The sequence below is a fragment of the Cucurbita moschata genome, unplaced genomic scaffold, assembly GCF_002738365.1.
Source record: "Cucurbita moschata cultivar Rifu unplaced genomic scaffold, Cmos_1.0 Cmo_Scf00001, whole genome shotgun sequence".
In the NCBI taxonomy this organism is placed as follows: domain Eukaryota; kingdom Viridiplantae; phylum Streptophyta; class Magnoliopsida; order Cucurbitales; family Cucurbitaceae; genus Cucurbita; species Cucurbita moschata.
This window is the reverse complement of record NW_019268517.1, coordinates 4,946,438-4,961,292: the sequence shown is the minus strand read 5'-3', so window position 1 is coordinate 4,961,292 and position 14,855 is coordinate 4,946,438.

The window sequence follows — 14,855 nt, the reverse complement described above, 5'->3', positions numbered from 1 at the left end:
TTTTTTTTTTTTTTTTTTGTTAAGAATACCTCCACTATATTTAAAGGGAATATTTTGTTTAGTTTGGGAGGGAAGAAGGAAAAAAAAGGGAATATTTTGTTGAAGCATATGGTACTTTGATGAGGGCAGGGAGTGAGAGAGAGTGCAGAGAAGGGTTTGTTTGCGTATTGAGAGATGAGATGGCACTCTTTCTTTCTTAAACAAACCTCACTCTCCAAATATGTGAACTCAAACTCTACTCTTTCTTAAACAAACCTCACTCTCCAAATATGTGAACTCAAACTCTACTCTTTCTTAAACAAACCTCACTCTCCAAATATGTGAACTCAAACTCTACTCTTTCTTAAACAAACCTACTCTTTCATCAAACAATTCTAATATTTTTAAATAAATAAATAAATTTTAAAATTCTTTCTGGAATAAGTAAATAAAGTATGTAATGAGTAACTAAATAAGTGTTCCTTTTAATAATTACACATGCAATATATTCTAAATCATTTTTGTTCCTTTTCTTTTCAACACTAATAATTTACGGATTATTTATTTCCCTCTCTTTTGCTTCCACAAAACTTCAAACATGCTCTCTCACGGTTTGGTTGCAACACTTTTTTTTATATGCATGGAATCACAAGACCATTACTAGAATTATATTAGAACATAGGACAATTACTGTGCATCAAAATGGTAGTAATTATCTATTGGTATAGATGAGTATAGCCTTGGAGTTAATTACTCATTTGTATGCATGGAAATTGTATCACCGATCCGTGATATGGCTTTATGGAATTCATTTATCTATATGCATGGAATTTGTACGACTTTATTGTAATTTTTATTTGTGACAACTACTTATATATGTGATAGAAGTTGAACCGTATTAAGTCCAATGTATGTATGTTTAAGGTAAGGGCAAAAATATGCAAGGGTCGCGAACGGGAGGGACCACATATTGCCACTCAAAATTGTCATCATGTACTTTTTTTGTACTTCTGCATCATTTAAATTCATATTATGGAATTTTCTCTACACTTTTGTTTACCTTGAAAATTCGATGCATTATCTTAGGAATTCTTTTTTTTTACAAAAACATTTGAATGCATTTCTTACTTTGAGATGTATATGTGTACCATGTACACGTTTTTGTTATTTCACTTTAAATAACATCAACATGATTATTCTAACATACTTAAGTCGGGTCTGGTTTTAGAAACTTTGGTTATTACAATAATAAGTTGTAAGTGAGTTAAGTTGAGATAAATAAGTTTCAAATTTAGTGCTTGTTCAATGTAAATATGGTCAATTTAAGGTTGTCGACCTAGCCAAGCCAATCTGTAACAGATATGGTCTTCTTTGGATTTTTTCTTTCAGGCTTCCCCTCAAAGTTTTAAAACACGTCTGTTAGAGAGAGGTTTCCACAATTTTATAAGGAATGCTTTGTCCCCTCTTCAACTAACGTGAGATCGCACAATCCACTTCTTTGAGAACCAGCATCCTGCTGGCACACTGCTTAGTGTCTGACTATGATACCATTTGTAATCGTAAAAACTCACCATACTTTGAACATACACACAATCCATGTGAGTAAAATTAGATAAAAATAATAGAATATATAAGAGAAATAGTGGATAAAATGAAGAAAAAGAAAAGTTGATAAGTTGAATAATAAGGAGGGAAAATAAAAGTAATGAAAGAGGAAGAGGTTTTGGGAGAAAAAGGTTGGGGGGATAGAAAATTTGTTTTTAGGTGATGAGGAGGAGAGAGGAGGCGTGCAAAAAGAAGATGCTGGCGAAAAGCAGCAAATGATGGGGCACGTATATTTATAAAATTGCGCGACAATTACACGACAAACACAACATTACAAACAGAGATCTAAGTGATAGAAACCCTTTGGCGTGAAGGAGCCTGTGGGGTACATCCACCCTTCTCTCTCTCTCTCTCCAAACTTTTCTCTTCCCAAAAGTTTTTAAATTTTTTTATATTATATTTAATAAGTTTCTTCATATATTCCACTCTTTTTAAATCTTATAAAAGAAAAAAAAAACACTTATAGATTTAGTTAAGAAATGTAAAATAAAAAATTAAAAGATGTATAAAATACTTTTAAAAAGTAAAAATATATCATTTTTAAAGTGGGAAGCCTTTTAAACGCACCTCCTTACAGAAAAAAAAAGAGGGGGAAAAAAAAAGCGAATTTTTGTAAAGAGGGAAAAAATAAAAGAAATAGAAAAAGAGGAGACAAATGCATGGGAGATGGGAAGGAAATGTCGGGAGATGGTGTTTTAAGTTTTTTTTTTTTTTTGTGGGAATAAAACCTCTGTGGTATCTCTGAACTCTTTTGGCTCAGCGTGCGGCGTGCCCCTCTCCCTCTCTCTCCCTCTCTTGTAATCATTGCTTCCACAATCTCTTTCTCTCTCTCTTCTGCGTTAATGTTTTCGCACGTGCGGATCGAGGCACACCCCCTATTACAACCCCTCTTCACTCACTTCCCATATACGCTCATCAACGGTTTGAAATAAGAATTCAATCTATCATTTTCCTTCCATTTTCACACCTATTTTTTAAACTGCTTATCATTTTCAATCTAGCAAGCGATTTTGTCCTAGTATCGAAACACCAATAAATGAAGCTTTTGTCATGAGATCAGGAGTGTTGCAATGCAAACCTCGATTCTACAAATATGTGGACGTCTTAATCCTCGTATTTTTTGTTTGTAGCATTTTGACTTTACCTTTTTTTTTTTAATTTTGATTTTCTTTATGTTTGGGATATCATTGAGGCTCTACCTTGAATGTTTCGACCAGGCCTCGATTTACATAAAATTTCCCCTTTGTCTAATGATTTGGAGGACGAATTAAGAGACGAACTCTAATTCTGATTTCTATATAATTAGGAAAATTAAAGACATCTATGAGAAATTTTTAATAATTATGGAGATTACAACCACCAAAATTGACATAACATGCTAGTTTTACTCTTTCTTTCTTTTTTTTTTTAATATTGTAGTTTTTGTTTGAAAATGTTTTAAGTTAGAAATGGATGTATCCATTAAATCCTTATTATTTAAGTAATTTAATTCCTTCATTCAATGGTTTATTTTCATTCATGTTTTTATATGCTTAATACTTAATCTGTTGATCATGTTTTAGTGGTCTAAATTTAGACTAAGATTGATTTCAACTAAAACTTAATTATATAACTAAGGGTGGTTCTAACTTACTAATAGAATGTCTTAATACCTTACTTGTTATTAAGTACTAAATACAATGGTTTGGTAAGAGTTAATTGTCCTCATAAGAGTTGGTTATTAATCCTGTATTCTTAACTTATAGAATATTTTCATGATAAATCTTAGTTGTTTGATAATCGAATCATTGGCCTTGTTGGGATTTGTGCCCTAAAGCTCGTAGTTTTTTGTAACTAAACATTTACTCATTCATGAATTAAGTAATTTGTTATTGTGTGAAACATTATCTAATAATCATATAAGATCAAAGGTTATTATGGTAAACTTGAACAGTATGTAGTTGACATATAAGAGGATCATGTTCAAGTAATAACCAAAAAGGTCTATAGTGGATATTCCCTTATGTTATAGTTCGTTAAAGGAAGTGATTATGAACAGTCAGTCAAGACTCAAGAAATGAAAGAAAGATCTGCTCCTACACTTGAACCTATTCCTTCTTTCCCTCGGTAAAGCTATTTGTTGAAGACCCTTTCTTTACAGTCGAGTAAATTCTAAGTGTTTATTAGATCAAACTTCAGAGCTGCGTAACCTGACGAGAGAGATGAATGAGACTGAACTACTTCCCCTGGATAAGGTTGGGTGCCTTATCCTGGTAACACTATTGATACAGTCCGCTTTGTAATTGTTACAAATGATTTTGATCCAAATCATTCATGTGGAGACATGTGAGTGGAGGTATCCTATACAATGAGTTTGTATAAGACTGGATCATGAAATATTTAATCTCTATTTATAAATCAATAAATTAAGAAGATTAATATTTCACAGATGTGCGACTCGATCTTAATCACGAGTGAGTTATGAATTCCTGTCTATGAAGACTTGTTTTTTGATTTGCATGGGTGAGAATGGCTTTTGTAGCCAATTCAATATGCCTACCATTTTGGGGACTTGACCAAATAGGGAGCTGGGAACATAACCTCACAAGATGGAATTCACTCCTTCCCATATAGGGTAAGTAGATAAGTAATTCTCTTAAGTGCAGATTTCGGGACTTGAACAATGGAGCCCCACCCTCTCACTGGCCCAAGAGGGACTCAGTTTATGATTGTTTATTAGAGAATCAGTGGTACTTAAGGTACAAGATGTAATTACAGGGGTAAAACGGACTTTTGACCCAGTTGTAGTTACGAATAACTCGTGAAGGATCGACTTGTCTTTAATGATAACCCATGGACATAACTTGTCCTACAGTGCATAAGAGTTCAACTATAGGACTATAGTGGAGTGACCTATAGTTAATGAGTGAAAATTAATTAATTAAATAGTTTAGTTAATTGATTTGATGTCATTGGAGCTTATAACCCGTAGGTCCATAAGGTCTCCATGCTAACTCATAATAACACCAAAAAGTAAATTCAGTTAAAAGAATAAATTTGAAATGTTCATATTAATATACTTGATATATTAAATATTAAAGGAGAAAAATAAATTTAATTTGAAAGTTCAAATTAGAAAAAGGAGAAAAATAATTTAATTCGAGAGTTCAAATAAAAAGAAGTATATTTATTATATTTGATTCATTAAATATTAAAAATATATTAGTGTATATTAGATACATATCTTCCAAAATGGAATGAGATTCCATATATGTTGAAATAGATGGTGATATTTAAATATGATTTAAATAAAATATTGTTTGCTAATAGATAAGATATTTGGAATATATATTTGGCAAAATATTCTTACAAAGTCCTTATAAATAGGATTGAGCCAAAGAGTAAGTTATAACACAATCTCAGTTAGAATTCTCCTAATATTCTAAAAGGTTCCCACAAGTCAATTTACTGGTATTAGAGTCATAGTACCAAAGACTTTGTCGAAAAGCTTCGTTGTTATGATCGAGAATCATAATCAATTGTTTCTATAAAGGTATGAGTTATTGTTTTTCTATTTACTGCATATGTTTTAATTCCTTTGAAAATCAAACGGTTCCCAATGCTGGCTAAGTTAACAAAGAGTTCATTCCCAGCCGGTCTAATAGGTGAAATCTATTCTCTATCATATTTCTCTCTTCATTTTTTTGAATAGTTATTTTTAGTTAGTATTTAATTTACTTTTAGTATTCACCGTTTGATTTTGTTTCTCTAAATAAAACAAATAATGGTATGATTAAGTCAATTCGAACACTTAAAACGATATTCTTGTTAAGGATATTTAAAGTTTATTATAAGAAAATATCTAAATATTTGCCATGCTTGTCATATTTGCTATATTGTTTTCATTTATTTTTCTTTCTTTTTATTATTTTGTCAATATTATTGGTAATTTACCATAATTCTCTATTTTGTAAATGATTATAAATACATAACTTTCACCATCATTTAGGTGCGGTGGTTTCAACAAATATTCTCATAGTATCATAATCCTCTCGGTTTAACAACCTTGATTCTTTCTTTTCTATGACTTCCAAATTCTCTTATCATTTTCTTCCTTTCAATACTCTAATCAATATGATCACCATCAAACTTTCTTCCTTCAATTATCTTATTTGGAAGAGCCAACTTCTCCCTCTTCTTGAGAGTCAAGACATGCTGGGCTATGTTGATGAAATTATGGTTCCACCACCTCGCTTTGACCAGAAACCTCCTAACACTCCACCCCAAATATTTGGTGTGGAAAGCAACCGATCAACGGCTTCTCTTTCTTCTGCTCTCCTCTCTCATCGAGGAAGCTATTGTTGTCATCATTGGTCTCGCCACTGCACGTGATGTTTGACTTGAGTTAGAAACTACGTTCAGACATCATTCGAAAGCTCGTGAACTGAGACTCAAAGATGACTTGCAACTGATGAAATGTGGCACCAAACCTCTTGCTGAGTATGCCTGTGCCTTCAAAACAATTTGTGACCAACTTCATGCCATTGGCAGACCCGTCGAGGACATTGATAAAGTGCACTGGTTCTTCGTGGACTCGACACTGATTTTTTAGCTTTTTCTACTGCTCAGATGGCTCTCATCCCTATCCCATGTTTTGCAGATTTAGTCTCTAACGCTGAAAGTTTTGAGTTGTTCCAGCGCTCCCTTGAGTCTTCTGACTCCACTCTTGTGACATTCACTACCACTAATCGTGGTCGCACCCATAGAAGCCACCCTGGTTCCTCTAGCAACCATCAAGGTCGTTCTCATTCCCACAAAAATAACTCTTCCAACCGAGGACGAACCCACTCAGGTCAAGGTCGTCGACCACCTCGTTGCCAAATATACCGCACAAAGGACCATTATGCTGATCGCTGCAACCAACGATATGTTCGACCTGATTCTACTCATGCTCACCTTGCTTGATATGAATTCAACTACTGACCCTTTGCATGTATCCAAAGGACCGATTACAAGAAGAAAGGCTAAGAAGATACAAGAGGCCTATACATTGTATCTTCAAAGGCTAGCTAATGTATAAGTTGAAACAAAGACTTTTGAGCCCAAAAATCTTTATAGCATTAGCATATCAAATCAAGAAAATAATGGAGTGGCTGACATTGGAAAGTGATTAGAAGACTTTGCCTTTGGTAATTGAACTACCAATTAAGACAATTTATGTTTGCCTTATTTTCTTCAATTTGTATTTACAAGCTTTTATTGGTAGTTGTAATTTGTAGTTGGTAGATGAACTTCATTATATTTGGGTTATCTTTTTTACCTATTTAAAGCCATGTAATATTCATGATTGAGGATCATTGTTGAATACAAACAAAACCTTTGTATTTTCTTAATACCTTTTTGGTGTTTTTCTTTTTCAAACCTTGCTTTAGGTTTGATGTTTAGACCGATTCATTGAATTAGTTTTGATCAAGCTAATTCTGGAGTGAGTCGTCTTGGAATCTAAGAGTGACCATCATAGATTCCAAGTTCGATCTAAAAGTCATTCATCTTCTAACCAACTCTTGGTTGGAATCAATTCGTTAAGTTAGTTTTTTTTTGTGAACATTTGCAAGGATTCTAGAAGAACCTCTAGCTTTGCAAAATCCAGCATTGTAAGGCGCTTATCATTTGGTATTAGAGCATTTGGTCGACGTTGTTTGGCCGCTCTAGAGGTAAAATATCTTTATTGTTATTTTTTTTCTCTTAGATTATCGGAAAAAAGAAAAAAAAAGAAGAATTAGTAGGAAAAAAAAAAAAAAGAAGAAGAAGAAGAAGAATCCGTAAAAAAAAAGAAAAAAAATAAATCAGTTATGAGAAAAAAAAATTCAATTCTTATCATTTATTTGAGTTTGTTCAAAATTTTCAAGCTCTTGATCCGTGAGGTACTAGTCTTAGCTTGTTAGAGTTGATCGTTGAATTGGATATATAATCAAAAGCTTAAAGCAAGATTGCACCAAAAATTTAAAAAAAAAAGCCTTACATTCTTGACCTAGTACCAAAAGCCTACCTTTGAGTGCTAAATATGAGTGCCCTAAGTGAAATTTTTGTGATAACAAAATGTCACATAATGGAGAAGGAGTACTACCGGTACCAGATCTTAATACAACTATTCTTCAAGCAATTCAAGGTATGATGGAAATATGATGGAAGATAGACAAGAAAGAAGGGCGCAACAACAAAGACAAGAACGAGCATTACAAGAAGATGAAGGTATAGTAGTACAAGAAAGACAAGTTGAAGGAAGATGGAGAGGAAGAAATAACCATGCAACTATTATGCAACCTCGAAGAATGGAAAGAGTACATGAAGATAGAGATGGGGGAGTTAAACTCAAAATCTCACCCTTCTGTGGAACGGCAAATTCTAAGGCATACTTGCAATGGGAAAGAAAGATAGAACATGTGTTTTATTGCAACACTTATAGTGAAAATAAGAAGATGAGACTTGCTATTGCCAAATTTACCAATTATGCCGGTGATTGGTACCAACATCTCAAATCCGAGAGAAGAAGAAAAGAGGAGGATCTAATAGAGACTTGGGAAAGGTATGTTCCAAAACATTATGAAAGAAATTTGAAAACTAAATTACAAGTTTTGAGGCAAGGAACAAAAAGTATGTCAGAATTAGTGCAACTTATTTTAGATGAAATTAAATTGTTAAGTCATTCATCCTTATTAGGAGGAATAGTTTATTGAAGTAGAGTTTTTGTAGGAGCTATTTATAGGATTTATTTTTGTTTAAATAGGAGCCCTCCGCTTACTAAAACACAAGCCCCAGTAAACAGTTCATTATTTCAGTTGTCTTTGTATTACCCTCTCTGAGTAATAATAATTTCATATTTATTCACACCTTTGAGCGTGACATATTGTGACAGTTGGTATTAGAGCCAAGTTGATACGTTTGATATTATTACTCAACGAGAGGAATGGTGGAAGTGCTTCTATGGGTATAACTATGGAAAAGCTGGTTGGCAATAACTATAGTTATTGAAAGTTATGCATGGAAGCTTATCTACAAGGGCAAGATTTGTGGGATTTAATTGAAGGTGATGACACAGAAATTCCAGTCGATACTCCACAGAATGCAAAATTACGTCAACCATGGAAGATCAAATGCGGAAAAGCCTTATTTACCTTGTGAACCTTGATTAGCAAGGAGTACATTGATCATGTTCGTGATTTAAAATCACCAAAGCAAGTATGGGATACACTTCAAAAGTTGTTCACTAAGAAAAATACCGCTCGACTGCAATTTCTAGAGAATGAACTAGCTATGGTAACTCAAGATCATTTTTCTGTTAAAGAATATTTTTTGAAAGTGAAAAATCTGTGTTCTGAAATTTCAGAATTAGATGTTGAAGAACCAGTGAGCGAGGCTCGATTATGGCGTTATCTCATTCGTGGATTACGGAAAGAGTTTATGCCCTTTGTTTCCTCAATATAAGAGTGGGCAAATCAGCCTACAGTAATTGAACTGGAGAATCTTCTTTCCAATTAGAAAGCCTTGATTAAGCAAATGACTAGCAGCAACGAGTTTTCCCGAAGTCAGAAGATTTGTTGTATGTCAAAGATTAAAGAAGACAGAATTTTCATTCAAAGCCTTCATCTAGCAATGGGAATCAATTCAGAAGTGAGGAGTCGTTAAAGAAGCCATTTAAAGCTTGTTACAAGTGTGGAAAAGCAGGCCACTTTAAACGAGATTGTCAGACGAAAGTGGTGTGTGATCGTTGCGGAAAGCCAGGCCATATTAAGCCAAATTGTCAAGTCAAAATCTAGGAATCAGAAGCAAATGCTGTACATGAAAGTAAAAATAAGGTTGTTGATTAGCCAACAAACGTGACTTCAGCTGTATATCAAGATGATGTCTCTACAGGTGATCAAAATTCTAATTCCACTACTTACGCTTCTGAATTTGGTTCTCTCCAAATTTTGCCACTCCACTCTTTTTTTTTACTCTGATGCCAATTCTGCTGCCCCTGGTGACCCTTCTGTTTATTTCACGACCTTGGATTTGGGATTCGACGAAAATGAAGATTTCGAACTAACCTTTGACGATCTTGACGCCCTTGAGGCTGACGATTTCCTCATCTCCAAAGATTTGGATCAAACTACCAATTTGTAGACTTGCAGGCTGACCGGGAAGCTTATAGGGGCGTTGCTGTTCATGTTTGTAGCTTGCATGCTCTCCAGGATTCGGGAGCTCTGCAGTTTCATGCAAGCAGTCCCCCAATGAAGGTGAGTTTCTAGACTATCAATCTTATGAATTAAGAACCACAGATAGCGAGTGTTTTTTGACCCATTCTGGTGGATGGGACTCAATAGTTCAAGAATTGTAAATTGTCCTTCCCTAAAGCCTGAAATTGCGCTTGCATCTGAACCTAAACCGAATCTTGAACTCGAACCAAATCCGAAATCGGAAACTAGATGTGAAGCTGAATCGTTTCTTGAGAGTGAAGATAAATTGGTAGAAGAAAAGCATCTGGAGTCTGATAATGGTCAAAGGGAGGTTGAAAGTGAGAATCTAGACCAAGTTCAGAAAGGTAGTGTTGTGGTAGAGGCTGAGTTGTTGGACAAGAGATTGGATGTGGCTAAAGAGAGAGAAGCTTGCAGTGATGATGCTGGTTTATCAGAAAGTTGGGATATATCGATTGATTTGGGGAATTGTACTAAGGATGAACGTGATGTTGTGGCTGACGAAGGTGACAAATTGGAAGACAGTTTAGTTGGTGAAAGAGAACAAGGTAATGGGATGGATGACAAGAACTCGTTAGAATCTTCAGTTTAGTTGGATGACAAGTGCAAGGAAAGCAAGGGCCTCGATCAAGAAGTGAAGACTAGGAATTTTGATGTATCAGATAAAGAGGTAGAAAAAGAAATGTCAGATGCAGAGACAACAAAAACTACCAAGGCATTGACTCAAAATTTTAGAGATAAAGGTATAAGAGTGGCAAAAACTTCAAAAAATAAAAAGGAAAAGAAGAAGAGTGGAAGGACCGCTCAAGAAGAAGATGATTTGGATAAGATTATTGTTGAGTTAGAAGAGTGACCTACTATATCAAAACCAGCAGACCCTCCTCTTTCTTCACAAGAGGCCAAAGTTGAGAACCCACCTGACCTTGTAACTCCTCCTGATGCATCAGTTGAAAAGGAAGCTGAAGAAGAGAGCACAGAAACGACTGTCGCTAGGAAGAAGAAAAAGCGTAGGCAAAAAGAAAGAGAAAAAGAGAAGCGGCTAAAGAACAAACAAGAAGGCAAGCTGTTAATAGGGAAACAAAGTGAAGTTTGAAGCTTTTCGTAAGTCTCTCGGAGTTATTAAGAAATAAGCTTGCACTAAGGGAGGCTGTCAAAATTAGTGAACTTATTTTAGATGGAATTAGTCAAGTTGTTAAGCCATTCATCCTTATTAGGAGGAATAGTTTATTTCAGTAGAGTTTTTGTAGAAGCTATTTATAGGATTTATTTTTGTTTAAATAGGAGCCCTTCGCTTACTAAAACATAAGCCACAGTAAACAGTTCATTATTTCAGTTGTCTTTGTATTACCCTCTCTGAGTAATAATAATTTCATATTTATTCACACCTCTGAGCGTGAGATATTGTGACAAAGTGTGACGGAATATTATCAAGAGATGGAGACTATGATGGAAAGAGCAAATGTTAGAGAAGAAGAAGAAGATACCATGTCTAGATTCCTTGGAGGTTTGAATCGAGAAATTGCTCATCTTGTTGACAGAAATCCACCACCATATCTGGAAGATATGTATCATTATGCTCTCAAAATTGAAGACCAATTGAAGGAAGAAAAAAGAGCATTAAAAAAGGTACACATCACGAACTAACATCTTTTCAAATTCTAAAATTTGGAACAAAGATAGTTTTGTGAATAGAAATGAATCGATGTCACCAAAAGAAAAGTTTGTGGCTGCTAAAAGAATGGAGACTAAAAGTTCTAATGGTAAAAAGAATGAAGCTTCAAAAACGGTAAAGAAGAAGTCTAGTTCTATTCAATGTTGGAAGTGCAAAGGGTTTGGACACATGAGCAAAGAGTGTGTTTATAAAAAAGTTATGGTGATAAGGAATGGTATACTTGATTCAGATGATGAATGTGAGGATCATGATTCACAGCTTGCGGAATGGAAGAAATCGCAGCATATGATGATGAGTATGTTGAAGAAGGTAATTCTATATCTTTGATCACAAGAAGGGTACTTAATGTTCAAATCAAGGAAGAGAAATTTGAAGATCAAAGAGAAACCTTGTTCCACACAAGATGTTTGATCAAAGGAAACCCATGTAGCTTGGTGATTGACAGTGGAAGTTGCACAAATGTGGTAAGCAGCTTCCTTGTAGAAAGACTTCAACTTTCTGTCCATCCCCATCCAAAATCATACAAACTTCAATGGTTGACAAACAAAGAAGAAATTAAGGTGAACTCTCAAGCTCTTATTTCTTTTTCTTTTGGAAGATATAAAGATGAAGTCCTTTGTGATATTGTACCAATACATGCGGGTGAGATCTTGTTCGGCCGACCTTGGCAATATGATAGAAAGGTAATATTTGATGGTTTGATGAACAAGTATACTTTTACTTTGTGTGGGAAGAAATTTAGTTTACTTCCGTTGTCTCCATATGAAGTACATTGTAACCAATTGAAATTAGAGAAGAAAAGAAAAGAATACGAAGAACCACAGTGGAGAGAAGAAACTATGGTAAAAGAGAGAGATAAGAGTGAAAAAAAAAAAGAGAAAAGTGAGGGGGCAAAAGATGAGTGAAAACTAGGAAAGAAAAAAAAAAGTGAAAAAAAAAGTGAGAAAAATATATTAGTAGAGAAAAAAAACAATATTCAGTTCTTGTCTGGAAAGAAACGAAGAATTTGATTTGAGAACAAATTGTTTTAAAGAAAGGGGGGATGATATGAATTCAACAACTGATCACTTCTATGTACCCGAACGAGCAATTACAAGAAGCAATACAAAGAAGATTCAAGTATCAAATCAAGAAAATAATGGAGTGGCTGACATTGGAAAGTGATTAAAAGACCTAGTTGAACTACCAATTAAGACAATTTATGAATACCTTATTTTCTTTAATTTCTATTTAATAGCATTTATTAAGTTTGTATGACGCCTTATTTTCTTCAATTTGTATTTAATAGCATTTGTAGTTGGTGGTTAAACTTTATTATGTTAAGGTTATCTTGTGGGCCTATTTAAAGGCATGGAATATTCAATTTTGAAATGAATAGTTGAATACAAACAAAACCATTGTGATTTCTTGATACATTTTTTGTGTTATTCTTTTTCAAATCTTGCTTTAGGTTTGATGTTTAAACCGATTCATTGAATTAGTTTTGATCAAGCTAATTCTGGAGTGAGTCGTCTTGAAATCTAAGAGTGACCATCATAGATTCCAAGTTCGATCTAAGAGTCATTCATCTACTAACCAACTCTTGGTTGGAATCAATTCGTTAAGTTAGCTTTCTTTATGAACGTTTGCAAGGATTCTAGAAGGACCTCTAGCTTTGCAAAACCCAGCATTGTTGGCGCTTATCAACTATGTTGATCAAAAGGTTACAAATTCCAACCCAAGATCATCCTAAACTTTATAAGCTCCAATGGCTCAATGATAGTGGAACAATGAAGGTAGTTTCCCAAGCTTTAATATCTCTTACTTTAGAAAAATATAAAGATGAAGTTCTTTGTGACGTGTTACCAATGCAAACTAGAGATATATTGCTTGGCCGACCATGGCAATTTGACAGGAGGGTTATGTATGATGGCTATTTGAATAGGTATTCTTTTGTAAAAGATGGTAGAAAAACCACTCTTGTACCTTTGAGTTCAGCAAATGTATTTGCTGATCAATTAAAGTTGGAGGAAAGAAATAAAGAGTTTGAGGAAAAAGAGTTAAAAGAAAAACAAGAGTTGAGTGAAAAAATAGAGAAAACTCAAAGAGAAAAAAAGAAGAATGAAAAAAGAGATAAATTGAAGAAAAAAGGAAGAGAGAGAGTTATTTGGCTACAGTTGAAGATGTGAGAAGGTTTTCACAAAAACGGATCTTTGTACTTATGTACAATGTTGGATTTTTGGTCTCTAACTCTAACAACTTGGCTTTGCCTACTGTTTTTCAATCTCTTCTACAGGAATTTGAAGACATGTTTCAAGATAAAGAAATACCTCCCATTGGAGGTACTGAACATAAAATAGACTTCATTCCAAGGACTGTCATTTTTTATAAGCCAGCTTATCGAGTCAATTCAACCGAGACAAAAGAAATTTAAAGGCAAGTGGAGGAGCTCATGGAGAAGGGCTATGTACGAGAAAGTTTGAGTCCATGTTCTATAGAGACTTATTGGTGTCAAAGAAAGATGAAACTTGGCGCATATGCATGGATAATAGAGTCATCAACAAAATCACGGTAAAGTATCGACATCCTATTCATAGGTTAGACGATATGCTTGATTTATTGCATGATTCGTGTCTATTTATAAAAATTATTTTGAAATCTAGATATCACCAAATTAGAATGTTCGTAGGAGATGAATGGAAAACAACCTTCAATATCAAGATTGGATTGTATGAATGGCTTGTTATGCCTTTTAGGTTAACTAATGCTCCTAGTACACCTATGCATTTAATATATAATGTTTTGAGAAAATATATGAGAAAACATGTTGTTTATATTGATGATATTATAATTTATTTGAAAATTTTGCTACAATAACTAATATTAATTCACAATAAAATATGGGGAAAGCCTCTTTCTTTCCTATTCCGGGTAAGATGTTTTGTGGGTAATAAGCAATGTATATTACACAGAAAAATGCATAATTCCCCAGTGGTCAAAAACCTGATACGGTAAGGTACAACAAGACTTAATACAGCTGTTTTCCGACTCACCCTGCATCTGCATAATGCAGTCACCGAAGGAAATGCCACTACGCCTTCGGCATTGGCACTCAGTGGATGGATGTGGAGCCTGTTAAATTAGTTTTGATTACACATAGAAGAGAGAAATTTAATTTGCATGGAAAAAGTTCACTCTATTGGCTTCATAGTTGGTAAAAGTAGAGTAGCATTAGATGGAGACAAAGTTAAATTCATTATGGATTTGCTAACACCAAAAAGTGCACATAAAGTTCGGAGTTTTCATGAGTTAGCTAACCTCTATAAGAGATTTATAAATGATTTTAGAACCATAACTGAACTATTGAATGACTTAATGAAAAAGAATGTTGTTTTTAAATGGGGAGA